We start from the raw sequence: 21,212 nt of genomic DNA, 5'->3' as shown, positions 1-21,212 counted from the left end.
CCTCACACACCAGGAAACAAAGAGGGAAGAAAAAGTCTCTTGCCTCTTCAGCAGCTCCAGACCTTTTCCCGGACTGCCTCCCGGCTAGCCGTGGTGCACTAACCCCTTCAGGCTGTGTTCACGCTGCCAACCCCAGTCCTCTCACTGCGCTCCAACCAAAGCCCGTGCCTCAGCTCGTAGCCCCGCCCGCCCCGGTGGGTGAGCAGACAAGCCTCTCGGGCTGGTGAGTGCCGGTCGGCCCTGATCCTCTGTGTGGGAATCTCCCCGCTTTGCCCTCCACACCCCTGTTGCTGTGCTCTCCTCCACGGCTCCGAAGCTCCCCCTCTCTGCCACCCGCAGTCTCCGCCCACAAAGGGGCTTCCTAGTGTGTGGAAACCTTTCCTCCTTCACAGCTCCCTCCCACTGGTGCAGGTCCCGTCCCTATTCTTTTGTCTCTGTATTTTCTTTTTTTCTTTTGCCCTACCCAGGTACGTGGGGAGTTTCTTGCCTTTTGGGAGGTCTGAGGTCTTCTGCCAGCGTTCAGTAGGTGTTCTGTAGGAGTTGTTCCACGCGTAGATGTATTTCTGGTGTATCTGTGGGGAAGAAGGTGATCTCCGCATCTTACTCTTCCGCCATCTTCCCCTCGTCCCCCCTCTTTCTGACACTTTTTAAAAAGTAAGGAAATGATTTTTTTAAATCAGAATAGTAATGACCTCTTAAGGGGAGAGAGGGGTATGGAACTAGAAAGAAGCCTCAGGGCAGCTTTAACATTATTAATAATATTTCATTGCAGGGGTTCTCAAAGCATCAGCATCACCTGAGATCTTGTTAGAAATTCACATTTTCAAGTCCTACTTAGTTCTATTGAATCAGAAATTCTGGAGCGTGTCCAGCAATCGTGTTGTACCAAGCTCTGTAGGTGATTCTGATGTTGGAGAAGCACTGCTGGAGGATTACACTTTATAACTAACACAAAACTTCTCTCTCTCCTCCTCTGTCTCTGTCTCTTTCTCATATTATATAATACAAAATACAATGAAAACATCTGAGCAGTAACTAACCAGAAATAAGGAGCTGTGGACATAATAGAGCTATTTGAGAGCAATTCTTTTTGCAGGCTATTTGGTCAGGAGGGAAAATGGTAGGAAGAAAGGAGAGAAGAGTGGAATGATGGAGGAAGGTGCAGGTAAGATAAGAGCGGGTCCTTTTTAGTATGTTATGGAAAGAGTGTGGTTGAAAATATATAGAGTACACTTTGAAATATACGTACCTATCTGTGTGTGCCTGTGTGTGTGTGTGTGTGTGTGTGTGTGTGTGTGCGTGCGCGCTTAGAATGATACCTTGCTTGAAAAGGTTAGCATGTCCCATTGGTAGAGATAATTACTCCCCCTCTCTACTTACCCCTGCTTCTGAATAATTTAGACTCAGCAGGGAATAACTTACTCTCACCGCAGGACTCAACTGCTGTTATTCAAATAAATCTTGCTGCCTTGGTCAGGCCTTCTAAAATGAAATGAATCTGTATCAAATGAATCTGTATCAAAAATCTGTATCATTTTTTTTTTTTTGGAGCTACAGTTGCCTTTGCAAGCTCTTTTCCCTGCTACTAGCATCACATATCATCATATTGAAACTGAACAATCACACAAAGGAGAAAAAAGCAGTCTTTATTTATTTTGAAAGAAACATGTTATTAAGTGAACATTTACTCTTAAATACCTTACCAGTGTTCAGACTGCAAAAGGGAAATCCACTCTGAAAGGTACCACACAGTCTCACAGTTAAAGATGTCACTGTAGCACACAGAGGACACAGAGGACTTGAATCTGCCGAACGCCTAGGGACACTTAAAGAAGAATCTCTTGAAAGAAATGAATTGCACAACATACACACCCTAAGGAAAACACCTCTAGCAGACAGGAAATAGCACCAAATTAGTTTTATACATCTTTGGGGTTTGTCATTGGCAACATGTTCTGGGCCATAGATATACCAGAGCAATAGTTTATCTTCTTTACCAGACTTGTATTAAGGGAATACAAAATTCCATAGGAAACTCTCTTTTTATCACCTTGTTGAGACCCTTGATATTGTAATAACTTCCTAATCAGTCTACCGTCTGCTGACATTGTCCACATGCCAATCCATCCTTCATGCCACTGCTAGATTGACCTTTATGAAGCACAGCTTTGATCGTGCCCTTGGCCCACATGTTACATCTCTGCCATTACTCTGGCAAATTGGAAACCCAAGGCTGACTGTGAGCCCTACTGTTAATAACTGTGCAGGATCTTCTTTACACATGTTTTGTGCACTAACTACTCCTGATGTCATTTGACTATTTACTTGGTCTCTTTACACATTTTTATCTTATTACGTGGTGTTTATTTTTGTTGGTTTTATCAAGTGCTTTTTGGAATGTGGAAAGGTGCAAATAGATGCAAGTCATTTTCCTTCTTAAAGGCTTTCATTGCTTTCTCTCTTGTGCACTAAATAAACTCTGAACTTCTACAGCTAGCTGATATCCTCCTTGATGTGGCCTCCACCCACTTTTTCAGTTTTATTGTTCACTTTCCAAGGATGTCCACTCTATGACCCATCAAACTGGATTACTTGCCTTTCTCCAAACTTGCTATGTGTTTTCCTGCCTCCACACCTTTGTGAGTGCTGTTACCTCTACCAGGATTATTTCCTCCCTTATCTCTGCCTGTTGAGACCCTCTCTATTAAATTCCATAGCTCCACTGCTACTTCTTCCTGAATCCTTCCCTGATCCAGTCACTGTTTATAATCTGCCCCTCTCTAGAAAATTTCCTTATTGCCCTCATCATACTCTGCCTTGTATTGCAGTTATTTGTACACTTAACTTGTACTCCTCTCCTTTGTATCCTGAAAAACTAGAAGCTTCTTGAGGGCAAGGGGCTGTGGCCCATTCATCATTGTATCCTCTCTATAGCATGTAGTCTGTTGTATACAGTAGCTGTTCAACAAATGTTTGTTGCACAAATTTGTATGAAAAAAATAAGAATGCAACTGTATTTCTGTTTGGGTGGGAGAGCTCATGTTTTAGCATCTAGATAGATATGCAGAGACATGTGGGACCATGCAGCACAACTCATTCCCACTACTGGAAAACCCAACAAAAAGGGTAGGGCCTGCTCCTTCATGAAGGATATCTTGCTTCTTTTTCACTGAAAAAGAACATTAGCCCCTGAGCTTGGAATAATTTGGGGAAAGGGACCTAGTGAACATGGAAAATATAGTTAAACATCCACAGAAGAAAATGTAGACACAATAACTTTGGTAAGGCTAACCTCCAGACAGAAAATAAGGATACAATTTGTTCTCCTCTGGTATAGTTATTGGAATGGTTAAATGTCCCACTGAGTTGCCCAAACTGTCTGAAAAGTCACCAGGCACCCCGAGTCAGTTTGAAGAATTTGATAATATGCCCTTAGAGATGGAGAGAGGATACAGCTGCCAAAAAGCAGATCTGATGAGTGAGTGCAGCAGAATTCCTAGTATGACAAAATCAGGAAGCAGGAATTTATTGAGCTGAAAATCATAACAGGAAAGCAAAAGACAATGATAATACTTGATTCTTAAAGTGGATGCTGTTAAATAAACATACAAAGATGCCAGAATTTTAAAACAATGTTTATTTTCCTCTTCTTATGTTATTTTTATATACCATGTGTAGAGAAAAGAATGTTGCCCACCATTCTGGTTCTACAAGGATCAAGTCATTAACCACTGCAGTCACCCACTGACAGTGCACCCTGAGGGAAGTTCAGGATGGAGAAAAACAGGAAGCATTCTGTGTTTTGGATATACTGGCCCCAAGATAGTTAAGATGCATATCTAAGGAATAATTTCAATGACCCACAGATTCCTGCATCTTCCCATACATAGAAAATCACTAAAATCATTAACTTGAGACTTCTTTGTGATTAGCAGTAATCTTTTGATGTTCAACTAAATGTTTTTTTTTTTTTTCCTAGCAAAAATATTCATATATATCCTGGCTCCTCCCTTACCTCTCTGGAGCAGTTCCTCTGAGCTGTCTGAGAGGTTGTCTCCCAGACTATAGTTCTCAGTAAGGTCCCGGAATAAAACTTAACTCACAACTTTTACATTGTGCCTTTTTCTTTCAGTTGACACACATTGCCTTATTTATTATCACTTCTAAGAACTATGTTCTGAAAATACCTTCTGTTGACTAGACTCAACATATACTCCATATTTACCAAATTGGTTTTAAAAAAAGCAAAAAAAAAAGCCAAGGAGCAAAAGGCAAAAGGAACAAAGAAGACTTGAAAGTAATTATTTTGAGGATTTTTGTTTAGGCTTGAATAAAATGGCATTCAGCATGCTGTTACTGACATACAGTTCAATCTATGACCCGCAGAACCAAACATTATGAATAATCCAAAGCTTGCCAGAATCCGAGGCTTTTATATTAAAGTCATTCTTTTTTTTCTTCAGCATTGTGTAGCTGCCTTGCTGCACAATAGAAACATATTTCGTGCCTTTCTTTTTCTTTTCATTTTTTTCTTTGTTTCAAGAGCAAGCTTTAGAGTTTAACTGATTTTTCCATCAAATAAAGTGGAACAGCAGTACTTAGGACTGTTTTTATGTTTTTATTCATGACTTGGGTCACAGAAAAATGCTAGATTTGAAGTCTGAAAAAAATGGTTTCTTTATTTTTTTTTAACATTTGGAAGATACCACATGCATCTTTAACATCGTGTAGTAAAGATGCTTAATTTCAGTTCTTTATATGCCCTCCATTATTAATGTTCCAAGCAGTAAAATTTATGAAATGAAATGGTACTTTTTATGCATGTGATTAATCACTTTTGCATTCTAAAAAATAACCTTGCAAAGCATCATAATTTTGCTTTAGGTCTTCATAAGTCATCCACATAGAGGGTGCTAAGCTGGAAGAGGCAATTGTGACATGTTGCATGTTGGTATTCAGGTTATATTTTAATTGCTATGGGATTACATTTCAATTATTTCCCTATAGTTTTCCCTGCAATAACCACTTAGGTAGTCTACCTGTCTTAGTGTTTTATTAAACTTCAGTTTCCCTCCACATCACAACCAGACACATTTTCAGATTCATTAAATGGATAATATCACTTTCTCCTAAGAAACCTTCATTGTCTGCCTAATCTCTTTGGTCTGGCATTCAAGGCCCTCCATGAATTGGCTCCAATTCATCTTTCTAGCTTTGCCTGTCACTAATGACTCCCTTGGGTGGACTTATGTTTCAAGCAAACTCACACACTTTACACATCACACATACACACACAGATACATATGCATACACACTCCTGTCGATCCTTTCCCATTGACACTGCTTGTATTCTTATAATACTCTCCACCTGAACCATCCAATCCCTCGGTTGAGCAATAACCAGTGTTGAGGCTGCAAAGAACAAAGAACTTTACTTGGGGGTCTTAAGAATTGCAATTCAGCACACACAGATCCAGGTAAAACCAAAAGACTGTTCCAGGGAAGAGAGAGTCAGGGGCTTATAAAGGCAAAACACACAAGGTTGTTCAAGAATAATGATTGACACTGATGCAAGAAAGGAACTATTTGTGTCTAAGGGATAGTCTGTCCTGACTCATTTTAGAGTAAGGGTCTGATATGTATCTTGAGTTTCTGGAACATTGGGCAGATGTTCTGGATGCCTATGTTAAGACAAGAAATGGTCAAAGTGCAGATTCCATTGGGGCTGAGACCTGCATAAATCACACTCTCAATGGCCTTCTGGCTCCATTTAAGAGAACTCTCTTAGCAACACTAACTCCATTTTGATTTTCCTTTCAGACCTCATTTCTACCTATATTTTGAGGCCAAGTTTAAATGCTCCATGTTTCACAGTCTTATGTCTCCCATTTATTATAGTTTCTAGATCTTACTTCCCCTCACTATTATTTTCCCTCACAATAGCTCCTTAATTGCAGGAACCTACCTTATAATCCCAAAGCACTGTAGCAACCTTCCTTGTACATGCTGATTGCCATGAATGATGAGAATGAACTCTCATATCCACCACTGGACCTCTGAACCTTCCTGTCTTAATAACATTTAGAGATCCACATTTTTCTGGTTAAGGGAATTAATGTTGTAGCAACCTTTCTTTCCATAAACTAGAGGAACCAGGTAACTTAGAGATGATAGTGCTGTTCATCATCTGAGATGTAATGTTTAGTATGTATGGAAACATCAGGTTCATTCATGAAAAACAAGAGTTTGGAACAAGGAGTGAAATCTCTGAATCAATAGTTAAAGTTGACAGAGCACAGCAGGAAGTAGTCCCCTCAGACATTTGAAGGAATGACCAAACCATCAATTTAGCCCATAGAATGTGGGACTCTGCATGAAATGAAGCCTTAGAGACATCAATATAACCACACCAGCAGACCTGAGATAAGAGACTCTCTTTAGCTTCAAGCAAAATTAGCATAAATCCCAGAACTCAAGCCTCAGATGCCAACAATATTCAGAATAATCTTTTCAATTGTCTAAGGGTTTATCGATCTCCCACTGATAAAAGGTATTATTTAGCATTTCTTGACTTATTTAAAAGCAAATGTCATGGCCACTAGAATAAAGGCTTAAGAGCTCTCCTCCTTGCTTATTTGGTGAGTTAAGTTAGCAGGCCACCACCAGAGGGAAATTGAAGTCTATTAGTACCACAGGTGTAAGTTTTGCAATCTCTGGGGAAACTGTCCAGGATGTCACTGTTTTGAAGGCTGACTTCCCCTTGAAAAAAAAAAGTAAATGCATCCTGCACTATTGTTACACTGAACTGTAGACCTGCAAGGGCTTAAAATCCTCTTGAGAAATAAACACAAGTGACAAAAGACTAATTCTTTTGGCATTCTTTACAGGAGAACCATGTTCTTCTCTAAAGAGAAAACTCCATGAAGTTGGTCATTTGTGGGTTTCTTAGAAGTCCCTCTCTGGGTGGGGGGAGGGGGAGAGCAATTATCTGGTTGTGTGGGTGGTCTCACAGCAATATTTGTCACCTATTGACCTCAGGAGTGACACAGCTGATCAGGCTGACTGGCGGCATGTCGCCTTCCTTTCTCCTTGCTCCATGCATATCTCCCCTAAAGCTGTGCCAAATTCTCTGATATTTTAAAAACAACTTCTTGTCTCTGATGGCTTTGATTAAGAGCTGCAAACTAGGTATGAAGGAATTCAACCTTATTAATTCCCTAGGCAATTTGAGGGCTAAAGAGCTAGAAGATTATTCTAGAAACTTGAATAATAAGTATCTTGTCAAATGAACCAGCCACTGTTCATTCCGTGAAGGTCCAGATCCTGGCACAGTCTTAATGAGCTTGTGTACTGTTTAACCGTCCCACTAGGAGTTTGTCATTCACTGTAAACAAAACAAGCAACCAAATCAATACTGGGGACCACCAAGTAGTTTTTCCCACAGTGTGTTTTGCACACATGGATCAGTCAAAATTTAGGAAACAGGGATGAAACAAATTCAAAGGCTTTTGAATGTAGGATTTCTCAAAACCTTTATTCTGTTCCCATGTGCTTTGTGAGTCTTTAAGAAGAAGCTAGAATTTGCAGCATTTCCCTACTGTGTTTGACCATGAGAACCATTTCACGGGCTCACCCGGTGGGACCAGGGCTCGGTTCTTTGTTGAATATGGATGTAAAATGGAATACTTGTTAACAACAAACTCTGTCAGCAGGCAGCATCACTGTTGAAGAGAACAGTTCACATTGTGAACTAGTTTTTGTTTTCTTTTGTGGTCTCTCTGCTCCCTGTAACAGTCTGTTCTTGGCTTAAGTAACATTGCAACTAGCATAATCCTGCATATTTTTTGTTTTAGGTCACTCTAAGAAGTTAGTTTACTTATATTTAGAAAACTAGTACAAAACAACACTGCCCTTACAGAACATTCTTTTCTCGAGTTTCCTTTTTAAGTCTTCACACCCTAGGATAAAGGAGGACTAAAATGATATCATTTCTGGAAGGAAAGCTGGGCCTCTTATAGTTTGGTAGGCATCATAATTAGAGAAACTTTCACTCTGGGTGGAGCAGTAATATCGGTTCTAATGCAAATGGCTCATTCTTTCTTGGTCTGTTTATCCATTTGATAAATATTTATTGAGTGCTTACTATATCCCTAGCACCCTTTGAGATGTTTGGAATAGAGTTAACAAAAATCTCCAAACTCATGGAGTTTACATTTTATGGGGGAAGGAGATAGGCAGGTAAATATATTAATGAATAAATGATATACTTACAGGTTGGATAATCAATATCAAGGAACTAAAACAAGGTGATAAGCTGGAGAATGACTAAGGGGAGTGGGGAGTTCTTTATATTTAAGAAGAGCAATATGAGACTTCCCTGGTGGTCCAGAGGTTAAGAATCTACCTTTCAATGCAGGGGACATGGGTTTGATCCTTGGTTGGGGAACTAAGATCCCACATGCCACAGGGCTACTAAGCCCATGCACCGCAACTACTGAAACCACGCGCTCTAGAGCCTGCACACCACAACTAGAGAGCCCACGTGCCACAACTAGACAGAAGCCCAGGCACTACAACAAAGAGTCCGCACACTGCAATGAAAGATCCCGCAGGCCGCAATGAAGATCCCATGTGCTGCAACTAAGACCCTATGCAGCCAAATAAATAAATATCGAAAAAGTGCAATTTATAATTTAAGTTGCTAATAGCAAATATGTTTATAATGAAATTTATATTAAGAAAACATAAGATCTCTCCTTGATTTTCTTTTTTTTTAATTTAAAAAAATTTTTTAATATTTATTTTTGGCCACATTGGATCTCTATTGCTGCGCATGGGCCCTTGCAGTGGCTTCTCTTGCTGCGGAGCACGGGCTCTAGGCATGTTGGCTTCAGTAGTTGTGGCTCTAGAGCACAGGCTCAGTAGTTGCAGCGCACAGGCCTAGTTGCTTCATGGCATGTGGGATCCTCCCGGACCAGGGCTCAAACCTGTGTCCCCTGCATTGGCGGGTGGACTCTCAACCACTGCGCCACCAGGGAAGCCCATCTCCTTGATTTTCTTTATAAATAGATATATTGTATAAAGAGGAGGTGATAACTAAACTGATGAGGAGCCAGATACATGAAGATCTAGAAGGGCAGACATCCAAGTGTAAACCATAGGAATCACAAGAACCTTGAGGTAGGGTCTTTGGCTGGTTTTAAGAGTAGAAAAAAAGGCCAGTGTGGCTGGAATATAAGTGGGCAAGGTAACAAACAATTAGTGTGATTTGATAGATCAGTGATTCTTAAGTGTGCTCAGATACCTTAATACCATTGGCTGGCAAGCTGTACTGTTGAGTTCACTGGATAAGAGATGGTGTCCTCAGGTGTCCAATCCAAATTATGCAGGTCCCAATGGTTCTCTGATTACGAAAAATCAGGGAGATATTATTTAGTTCAGTGGTTCTCAAAATATGTTCCCTGGGCCAGTGACATCAATATCACTTGGAAATTTGTTAGAAATGTATGTTCTCACCCCAGCCCAGACCTAGAGAATTGGGGCTGGGGTCCAAGAGCCTGTGTTTTAATAAGCTGTCCAGGGGATTCTGATGCCAGATAGCGTGAGAGAATCACTGTGCTAGAAAATAACTGGGAGTGTGGGTGTGGCCAGGAAGAAGTATCTTTTTCCATTTAAAAGCCTCACTCCTGGGAGGACCTTCAAGATGGCAGAGGAGTAAGACGTGGAGATCATCTTCCTCCCCACAGATACATCAAAAGTACATCTACATGTGGAACAACTCCTACAGAACACCTACTGATGCTGGCAGAAGACCTCAGACTTCCCAAAAGGCAAGAAACTCCCCACATACCTGGGTAGGGCAAAAGAAAAAAGAAAAAACAGAAACAAAAGAATAGGGAAGGGACCTGCACCTCTGGGAGGGAGCTGTGAAGGAGGAAATGTTTCCATGCACTAGGAAGTCCCTTCACTGGCGGAGAAGGGGGGATGGGTGGGGGGAAGCTTCAGAACCACAGAGGAGAGCACAGCAACAGGGGTGCAGAGGGCAAAGCAGAGAGATTCCTGCACAGAGGGGATCACTGCTGACTAGTACTCACCAGCCTGAGAGGCTTGTCTGCTCACCCACTGGGGTGGGTGGGGGCTGGGAGCTGAGGCTTGGCTTCGGAGGTCAGATCCCAGGGAGAGGACTGGGGTTGGCTTTGCGAACACAGCCTAATTTGTTTTTGGTTTTATGTTTATCTTAGTTCAGTATTTAGAGCTTATTATAACTGGTAGATTTGTTTATTGATATGGTTGCTCTCTTCCTTTTTTTTTTTTTTTTCCCCTGGTACATGGGCCTCTCACTGTTGTGGCCTCTCCCATTGCGGAGCACAGGCTCTGGATGCGCAGGCTCAGTGGCCATGGCCATGGCTCACGGGCCCAACCGCTCCACGGCATGTGGGATCTTCCTGGACTGGGGCACGAACCCATGTCCCCTGCATCAGCAGGTGGACTCTCAACCACTGCGCTGCCAGGGAAGCCCTCTTCCTTTTTTTATATATATATATTTTTCCTTTTTCTCTTTTTCTGAGTGTGTATGTGTATGCTTCTTTGTGTGATTTGTCTGTATAGGTTAGCTTTTACCATTTGTCCTAGGGTCTGTCTCTCTGTCTTTTTTAGTCAAGATTTTAGTGCTTGTTATAATTGGTGGATTTATTTATTGGTTTGGTTGCTCCCTTCTATTTTTAAATTACTTTTTAATTTTAATACTTTTTAACTGTTTATTTTAATAACTTTATTTTATTTATTTTCTTTCTTTCTTTCTTATTTTTTTCTTTTCTCCCTTTTCTTCTGAGCCATGTGGCTGACAGTGTGTTGGTGCTCTGGCAGGGTATCAGGCCTGAGCCTCTGAGGTGTGAGAACCAAGTTCAGGACATTGGTCCACCAGAGACCTCCCAGTCCCTCATAATATCAATTGGCAAGAGCCCTCCCAGAGATCTCTGTCTCAACACTAAGACCCAGCTCCACTCAATGACCAGCAAGCTCCAGTTCTGGACACCCCATGCCAAACAACTAGCAAGACAGGAACACATCCCAACCCATTAGCGGAGAGGCTGCCTAAAATCAGCAGGTTCACAGACACCCCAAAACATACCACCGGACGCAGTCCTGCCCACCAGAGAGACAAGATCCAACCCCATCTATCAGAACACAGGCACCAGTCCCCTCCACCAGGAAGCCTAAACAAAGCATTGAACCAACCTTAGCCACTGGGGCAGACACCAAAAACAATGGGAACTACGAACCTGCAGCCTGTGAAAAGGAGACCCCAAACACAGTAAGTTAAGCAAAATGAGAAGACAGAGAAACACACAACAGATGAAGGAGCAAGGTAAAAACCCACCAGACCTAACAAATGAAGAGGAAAGAGGCAGTCTACCTGAAAAAAGAATTCAAGTAATGATAGTACAGATGGTCCAAAATCTTGGAAATAGAAGGGAGAAAATACAAGAAACGTTTAACAAGGACCTAGAAGAACTAAAGAGCAAACAAACAATGATGAACAACACAATAAATGAAATTACAAATTCTCTAGAAGGGATCAATAGCAGAATAACTGAGGCAGAAGAATGGATAAGTGACCTGGAAGATAAAATAGTGGAAATAACTACCACAGAGCAGAATAAAGAAAAAAGAATGAAAAGAAATGAGGACAGTCTCAGAGACCTCTGGGACAACATTAAATGCACAAACATTAGAATTATAGGGGTCCCAGAAGAAGAAGAGAAAAAGAAAGGGACTAAGGAAATATTTGAAGAGATTATAGTTGAAAACTTCCCTAATATGGGAAAGGAAATAGTCAATCAAGTCCATGAAGTGCAGAGAGTCCCATACAGGATAAATCCAAGGAGAAACACACCAAGACACATACTAATCAAACTGTCAAAAATTAAATACAAAGAAGAAATATTAAAAGCAGCAAAGGAAAAGCAACAAATAACATACAAGGGAATCCCCACAAGGTTAACACCTGATCTTTCAGAAGAAACTCTGCAAGCCAGAAGGGAGTGGCAGGACATATTTAAAGGGATGAAAGGGAAAAACCCACAACTAAGAATACTCTACCCAGCAAGGTTCTCATTCAGATTCGAAGGAGAAATTAAAACCTTTACAGACAAGCAAAAGCTAAGAGAATTTCGCACTACCAAAACAGCTTTACAACAAATGCTAAAGGAACTTCTCTAGGCAGGAAACACAAGAGAAGGAAAAAACAATAACAAACCCAAAACGATTAAGAAAATGGGAATAGGAACATACTTATCGATAATTACCTTAAATGTAAATGGATTAAACGCTCCAACCCAAAGACACAAACTGGCTGAATGGATAGAAAAACAAGACCTGAATTTATGCTGCCTACAAGAGACTCACTTCAGACCTAGGGACACACACAGACTGAAAGTGAGGGTATAGAAAAAGGTGTTCCATGGAAATGGAAGTCAAAAGAAAGCTGGAGTAGCAATTCTCAGATCAGAAAAAATAGACTTTAAAATAAAGACTATTACAATAGACAGAGGACACTACATAATGATCAAGGGATCAATCCAAGAAGAAGTATAACAATTGTAAATATTTATGCACCCAACATAGGAGCACCTCCATACATAAGGCAAATGCTAACAGCCATAAAAGGGGAAATCGACAGTAACACAAAAATAGTAGGTGACTTTAACAGCCCACTTTCACCAATGGACAGATCATCCAAAATGAAAATAAAAAAGGAAGCACAAGCTTTAAATGACACATTAAACAGATGGACTTAATTGATATTTATAGGACCTTCTATCCAAAGACAACAGAATACAATTTCTTCTCAAGTGCTCATGGAACATTCTCCAGGGTAGATCATATCTTGGGTCACAAATCAAGCTTGAGAAATTTAAGAAAATTGAAATCGTATCAAACATCTTTTCCGAGCACAACACTGTAAGACTAGATATCAATTATAGGAAAAAACTGTACAAAATACAAACACATGGAGACTAAACAATGCACTACTAAATAAAAAAGAGGTCACTAAAGAAATCAAAGAGGAAAACAAAAAATACCTAGAAACAAATGACAATGAAAGCACAACAACCCAAAACCTATTGGATGCATCAAAAGCAGTTCTAAGAGAGAAGTTTATAACAATATAATCCTAGAAACAAGAGACATCTCAAATAAACAACATAACCTTACACCTAAAGCAATTAGAGAAACAAGAATAAAAAAAAACCCAAAGCTAGCAGAAGGAAAGAAATCATAAAGATCAGATTGAAAGTAAATGAAAAAGAAATAAAGGAAATGATAGCAAATATCAATAAAACTAAAAGCTGGTTCTTTGAGAAGATAAACAAAATTGAGAAACCATTAGCCAGACTCATCAAGAAAAAGAGGGAGAGGACTCAAATCATTAAATTTAGAAATGAAAAAGGAGAAGTTACAACTGACACTGCAGAAATACAAAGAATCATGAGATTACTACAAGCAACTCTATGCTAATAAAATGGACAACCTGGAAGAAATGGGCAAATTCTTAGAAAAGCACAACCTTCCGAGACTAAACCAGGAAGAAATAAATGTTATAAACAGAACAATCACAAGCACTGAAATTGAAACTGTGATTAAAAATCTTCCAACAAACAAAAGCCCAGGACAAGATGTCTTCACAAGCGAATTCTATCAAACATTTAGGGAAGAGCTAACACCTATCCTTCTCAAACTCTTCCAAAATATAGCAGAAGGAGGAGCACTCCCAAACTCATTCTACGAGGCCACCATCACCCTGAGACCAAAACGAGACAAAGATGTCACAAAAAAAGAAAACTACAGGCCAATATCACTGATGAACATAGATGCAAAATTCCTCAACAAAATACTAGCATGCAGAATCCAACATCACATTACAAGGATCATACATTATGATCAAGTGGGGTTTATCCCAGGAATGGAAGGTTTCTTTAATATACGCAAATCAATCAATGTGATACACCATATTAACAAATTGAAGGAGAAAAACCATATAATCCTCTCAATAGATGCAGAGAAAGCTTTGGACAAAATTCAACACCCATTTATGATAGAAACCCTCCAGAAAGTAGGCATAGAGGGAACTTACGTCAACGTAATAAAGGCCATATATGACAAACCCACAGCCAACTTCGCTCTCAATCATGAAAAGCTGAAACCATTTCCTCTAAGATCAGGAACAAGATAAGGCTGCCCACTCTCACCACTATTATTCAACATAGTTTTGGAAGTTTTAGCCACAGCAATCAGAGAAGGAAAAGAAATAAAAGGAATACAAATTGGAAAAGAAGAAGTGAAACTGTCACTGTTTGCAGATGACATGATACTGTACATAGATAATCTAAAGATGTTACCAGAAAACTGCTAGAGCTAATCAATGAATTTAGTAAAGTAGCAGGATACAAAATTAATGCATAGAAATCTCTTGCATTCCTATACACTAATGATGAAAAATCTGAAAGAGCAATTAAGGAAACACTCCCATTTACCATTGCAGCAAAAAGAATAACATACATAGGAATAAACCTACCTAAGGAGACAAAAGACCTGTATGCAGAAAATTATAAGACACTGATGAGAGAAATTAAAGATACAAACAGATGGAGAGATATACCATGTTGTTGGATTGGAAGAATCAACACTGTGAAAATGACTATACTACCCTAAGCAATCTACAAATTCAATGCAATCCCTATCAAACTACCACTGGCATTTTTCACAGAACTAGAACAAAAAATTTCACAATTTGTATGGAAACACAAAAGACCCTGAATAGCGAAAGCAATCTTGAGAACGAAAAACGGAGCTGTAGGAATCAGGCTCCCTGACTTCAGACTATACTACAAAGCTACAGTAATCAAGACAGTATGATACTGGCACAAAAACAGAAATATAGATCAATGGAACAGGATAGAAAGCCAGAGATAAACCCACGCACATATGGTCACCTTATCTTTGATAAAGGAGGCAAGAATATACAATGGAGAAAAGACAGCCTCTTAAATAAGTGGTGCTGGCAAAACTGGACAGCTACATGTTAAAGAATGAAATTAGATCACTTCTTAACACCATACACAAAAATAAACTCAAAATGGATTAAAGACCAAAATGTAAGGCCAAAGAATATAAACCTCTTAGAGGAAAACATAGGCAGAACACTCTATGACATAAATCACAGTAAGATCCTTTTTGACCCATATCCTATAGAAATGGAAGTAAAAACAAAAATATAGAAATGGGACCTAATGCAACTTAAAAGCTTTTGCACAGCAAGGAAACCATAAACAAGATGAAGACAACCCTCAGAATGGGAGAAAATATTTGCAAATGAAGCAACTGACAAAGGATTAACCTCCAAACTATACAAGCAGCTCATGCAGCTCAATATCAAAGAAACAAACAACCCAATCCAAAAATGGGCAGAAGACCTAAAAAGACATTTCTCCAAAGGAGATATACAGATTGCCAATAAACACATGAAAGGATGCTCAACATCACTAATCATTGGAGAAATGCAAATCAAAACTACAATGAGGTACCACCTCACACAGGTCAGAATGGCCATCATCAAAAAGTCTACAACAGTAAATGGTGGAGAGGGTGTGGAGAAAAGGGAACCCTCTTGCACTGTTGGTGGGAATGTAAATTGGTACAGCCACTATGGAGAACAGTATGGAGGTTCCTTAAAAATCTAACAATAGAACTACCATACGACCCAGCAATCCCACTACTGGGTATATACCCTGAGAAAACCATAATTCAAAAAGAGTCATGTACCACAATGTTCATTGTAGCACTATTTACAATAGCCAGGACATGGAAGCAACCTAAGTGTCCACTGACAGATTACTGGATAAAGAAGATGTGGCATCTATATACAATGGAATATTACTCAGCCATAAAAAGAAACAGAATTGAGTTATTTGTAGTGAGGTGGATGGACCTAGAGTCTGTCATACAGTGTCAAGTAAGTCAGAAAGAGAAAAACAAATACAGTATGGTAACACATATATATGGAGTCTAAAAAAAACAAAAAAACAAAAAACAAATGGTTTTGACGAACCTAGGAGCAGGACAGGAATAAAGATGCTGAAGTAGAGAATGGACTTGAGGACACGGGAAGGGGGAAGGGTAAGCTGGGACAAAGTGAGAGAGTGGCATGGACATATATATGTACTACCAAATGTAAAATAGATAGCTACTGGGAAGCAGCACATGGCACAGGGAGATCAACTCGGTGCTTCGTTACCGCCTAGAGGGGTGGGTTAGGGAGGGTGGGAAGGAGATGCAAGAGGGGGGGGAATGTGGGGATATATGTATATGTATAGCTGGTTCACTTTGTGATACAGCAGAAACTAAAACACAATTGTAAAGCAATTGTGCTCCAATAAAGAAGTTAAAAAAATAAAAAAGCCTCACTCGTCCATGTGTGCCCTTGAACTCATCTTCTACCGGAGAGGAGCTAGCTTAATTAATTCAGTAATTCTTCCTGACTGTATTAGAATTAAACAGGCAGTGCTCTCAGGGTTGTATGTGACTTATTTCAGTGAATCCTCATAATAACCCTGTGGGCTAGGTTCTATTATCATTCTTGTTTTTATAGATCAGGAGCTGGGGGCACAGAGAAGAAATTTGCTACAGATCACACAGGTAATAAGAAGGGTATGGATCTGGACAGTTTGGTTCTACAGCCACATGAATAAATACTTTTCTATATGGCCTCTCAGTATACCTTGGAACAGTTGGGGTGATTTGATCTAAGATAACATTGTTCAAAAAATTGCCTTCTTTTTTTTTTTTTTTTTTGCGGTACGCGGGCCTCTCACTGTTGTGGCCTCTCCCGTTGCGGAGCACAGGCTCCGGACACGCAGGCTCAGCGGCCATGGCTCACGGGCCCAGCCGCTCCGCGGCATGTGGAATCTTCCCGGACCGGGGAACGAACCCATGTCCCCTGCACCAGCAGGCAGACTCTCAACCACTGCGCCACCAGGGAAGCCCTGCCTTCACTTTTGACTTTGACTTTAAGTCACTGAATGATGCCCATAGGGGTCATCTGGTGACTATTCTTGTCCAAGGCTCTGAGAGGTGAAACGGCTTGCCTAAGATTAGATAGCCGGTTAGTGTCAGAGTCAAGACTTAAAACCCAGGTCCCTAACTTTCAAGTCAGTGTTAAAGACACATGCAAGGAAAACAAAACTGGTGATATGACATACTGAAAACAACAAAGCCAGGCCATATATCCAGCAGGTTCTGGATGTACTAGCCTTCCTTTATCTTGCTATTGCGAGCACAATAAGTTCTTTTCCTGATTCTGTTGTCCTTGAAGGGCCACAGGGCAGGTTCCCCCATGGAGGATACTGCCCTATCTAGCAGTACTGCCCTTTGCACACAGGGTGCAAGAAGGGAACATTAAGTTCTATTAGTAATAGCTTTCATTGTCAAATGCATGAAAATACCAACTCATGAAAAACAAAGTAACTCTTCCCCCCGCACACACACATCCTCCACTTTTTTGTTTCCTAGCTTTTCTGGTTGTTTGTTTGCTTGGTTTTGTTTTCAACTGCTATTCTCAGTATATCTGGAGTGAAATTTTGTAAGGGAATGTGTATAGCAGTTGATTTTCTTATACCCTTAAGAAAATTATCCATCACCTCAGCCCTCTAAGCTTAAGGCCTCTTACAAAACCTCAACAATACACATCAACTCTCCATTTTGACATACAAATCTGAAAGTAACCAGGTTTTCTGTTTTTACCTTCTGCTCTGCATTTACAAAAGTGTGATGTATAATTTAAGTTTTTAATCTCAAATGTGTTTGCTCTATAGGAAAGTTCTGTAATGATAAAATGTACTATCTCCGCTTGGTTTTCTTTATAAATATACTACTCTTGTCATCTTCCCTGTATTATAGTGAGCAAATAAAATAATTAATTCCAATGTAAAATCCAGTTCTGACTGGCATGATTTTTATTTTCATTAGACTCCTTCAAACTATTTGGTGGGGCTGGGGAACTTCTTAAGAGAATTCATAATTAATCACATACCATATTTTGTAAATGAGATGTAATTTTAAAATACATTTCCTGTGTATCATTCGGTCCTCCAAACAACTTCTCTTCGAAGAAAAGAGAAGTGTCTTCAAAACATCTTTGGATGTTTTTAACGTAAAATTCATTTCATCCCTGGCTGTCCCACAAACATAGTGTCTATGAGAGGGGAAAATGGTTCCTTAGTTTTCTGAAGGGGAACTCTTACTCGCAGATCCTTTCTCAAGTATTTTTGAGACTACAGTGTGTGTTGAGAAGCCATGACCACACTCAGTAAGGATCTAAGGAGAAGATGTTTTACTCAAATACCAGCTTCCTCTTTTTGCCCTGCTTTGCTTTCAGTAAAACGGTGACTTTCTCAGAGAATACCTTAATAATAAATGTGAGTCATTTTGCTTGAATGCTAATACTGGGTTTTCGGCTGCAATAAAAGAAAACATTTCGAAACTGTTATAGTTCCTGAAAACTGGGTCATGGGCCAGTGTACTACAATGTAGAAATTCTGTGTTGTACGATTAGTTTTAATTAAGAGCTAGTTTGATTTTCAGGTAAATTGGTATCCTACTTCCCCAGCACAGCACGTTAGCAGCATTACTGCAACTTGAAGAGTTCCTAGGAAGTGTTTTTACCTTTCTTGTAGCTGATTATCAACAGATCATATCAGGTTTAGGAAAAAGGCTCACTTCTCTTCCAAGTGGCAGGAGTTCTCATGCTAGGATTACATGTCTCTCCAGAAGGCTGAGGGAGCGTTTCACTTTTTATTCTATTTTTTTTTCATCTGCACATATTCCTTTTGTTTCATCAAACAACTCATAGATACACAAATAGCTCTATGGAGACAGGCCCACCTGCTTTTTCTAACATTTTAGACAGTGTGCCAGACACTAGGGTGACCAGCTGTTCTGGTTTGCCTGGGACAGAGGGCTTTTCCTTGAATGCAGGACTTTCAGTGCCCAAACCAGGAAAGTCTGGGGCCAACCAACATGGTCGGTGACCTGAGTTCAGGAAAGTCATTCCTATATAACAATGTAAAAGCTTTCTACTCCTCAAGAGTTAATTCTGGACTTAAAGGTGGGGAGATTTGGTAAGATAACTTAATACTTCTCATAGATAATAAAGGAGTGAAAATCATAATTCAGTCAACAGGTCTGAGAACAAGTCAGGTGTCACGGTCAGAGGCAACAGGAAAAGTATGAGGAGAGGAGACTATTAATAATCATAATCTTAGATTCTATACCTTTATTCTGGGTCCCAGGATCTATTCCAAGTGTTAAACAGTGGGGTTTGTATATTGAGCTTAATAATAATGGAAAGAATTATGAGAAATATTTGCACTATTTAGTTTTATGTGCTTGATGTGCAAAACCCAGCACAACAGGCTGTGAATTATCGTGTAATAGTTTCCAAATTGTGTCATTAGATGTGAGACAAATGGCTGGGATCCAGTTACATGCACTTCTAGTTTCAGCCTATGGAATTATAGTTCTGAGAGAAGTGTACATTTGTATGTGAAGTCTGGGGTTCAGACCAAGAGTCTTTGGATTTTTAGTTCTTTGATCCAACACAAAGTTATGTGCTTTCAGCCAAGTTGCTTAAACTTAGTGCCACGTTTTTATGATTCTTTGACTTGAGAGATCAAAAGTTAGCTCTCAACTTCTAGGCTGAACAATTTTGGACAGTCCATAAAAGTAGTGGTTATTTGAAGTGAAGATGGAGAGAAGTCAGCTTTAGGATCAGAAATGAGCTCTATGAATGGATGGTGCAGCCACAATTCTGTCCCCATGTTATTTGCCTGTCAGGCACCAATATGGTTAGCATCAATTGGAAAGTCCTCTGTCTGACTTTTATTATCTGCTCCCAAACTACCTATCAAGTCGTATTTCCTACTGAGTAGTATGCCATGGGAGTCAGCGCATGTATCCTGAAACTAGACTGGGTTCAAAACCTTGCTCCATCATTATATAAACTCTATGACCTCGGGCACATTTCTTAATCTCTCTGTGTCTGTTCCCTCATTTGCAAAATTGGGGTATTATTAATAGTGCCTTGCACAGAATGTCTGCTATTATTATTATTACTGTTGTCATTATTATTATTCCTTTACATGTGTCCCTTGCTCTAGGGTACGTGCTCTCTTTAATATCTACATACCATGCTGACTTTTAATGTTTTCGCTTGTGTTGAACTCTCTACATGCAACATAATACCTTATCCTGCGTCCCCAAATGTTATCCATTTTAAAATGACCGTTTCAATTCTGATCTTTTATGTGGGACTTTCACAAAACTCTCCTTTTGATAAATTCCTTTATAATTACTACTTGGACCATGCATTTCAGCTTTCAACTATCTGCTGTTTGGTGTGTGCTAATGTTGTCTCTTCTGCTGATCTGGAAACTTTTTGACAGGTGGGGCAATGTCTTGTCTATTTTATTGTATGCTTTACAGCCTCTAGTGTGTTTCTAACTAAACAGTTGATTGATTCACATCAGGGAACCTATGCCTAAATTTGATCCTTTGTTTCTCCTACTACTTTTGAGACATAAAGGCATCAGTTAAATCACTTCAAGAATCGGTCTCACAAAATCTTGCTGATTTTACACTTTCAGCAGTTCTGTATTTGTGGTAGCATATCATTTACAGGTCAGTTTTTTTCATGTTTGGATTTAGAAAAGAATAAAACATGGTGTTTTTACATAAAGTTCATATACATCACTAAATCACACGTACTAGAGTTAAGTCCCATGAAGATAGGATGAATTATAATAATAATTTAAAAAATTGTATTACAGAAATTTCCACATACACACAAAAGTAGAATAATATAATCAATTCCACGTAACTATCACCCAATTTACATGATTATTAACACCTTTCCAATCTTGCTTCATCTATCCCACCCATTTTTTTTTTTTTGGCCTGGAATATTTTAAAGCAAATTCATCATATTTCATCCATAAGTAGTTCAGTATGCATCATTAACAGTTGAAGAGATATAATTTTTAAAAGAACCAATAAATAGTTCTCAATACTGTGCTAAAATCATCAAATCTTTTCTTACAATCTTACAACTTTAATAATACCACTTTGCTCTCTTCTACCCCAAAGATATAAGTAAA

The 21,212-nt window shown here is 39.5% G+C and overlaps 1 long non-coding RNA gene across 2 annotated transcripts in view; it reads left to right on the top strand.

The window, feature by feature from the left end:
• LOC117197991 (uncharacterized) overlaps positions 1 to 21,212 on the top strand; it is a 441,633-nt gene that overhangs the window by 233,753 nt on the left and 186,668 nt on the right. The window contains exon 4 of one of the 2 annotated variants that reach the window (XR_007474953.1): positions 9,747 to 16,303. The exons of the other annotated variant lie outside the window; for it this stretch is intronic. This is a non-coding gene — a long non-coding RNA (uncharacterized LOC117197991). Of the gene's footprint in view, positions 1 to 9,746; positions 16,304 to 21,212 lie in introns of those variants that run through there. 2 annotated transcript variants of the gene reach the window in all.

The sequence above is a fragment of the Orcinus orca genome, chromosome X, assembly GCF_937001465.1.
Source record: "Orcinus orca chromosome X, mOrcOrc1.1, whole genome shotgun sequence".
Classification (NCBI taxonomy): domain Eukaryota; kingdom Metazoa; phylum Chordata; class Mammalia; order Artiodactyla; family Delphinidae; genus Orcinus; species Orcinus orca.
Note: the sequence above shows the minus strand (reverse complement) of the source record. Positions and strands in the feature narration are given on the sequence as shown.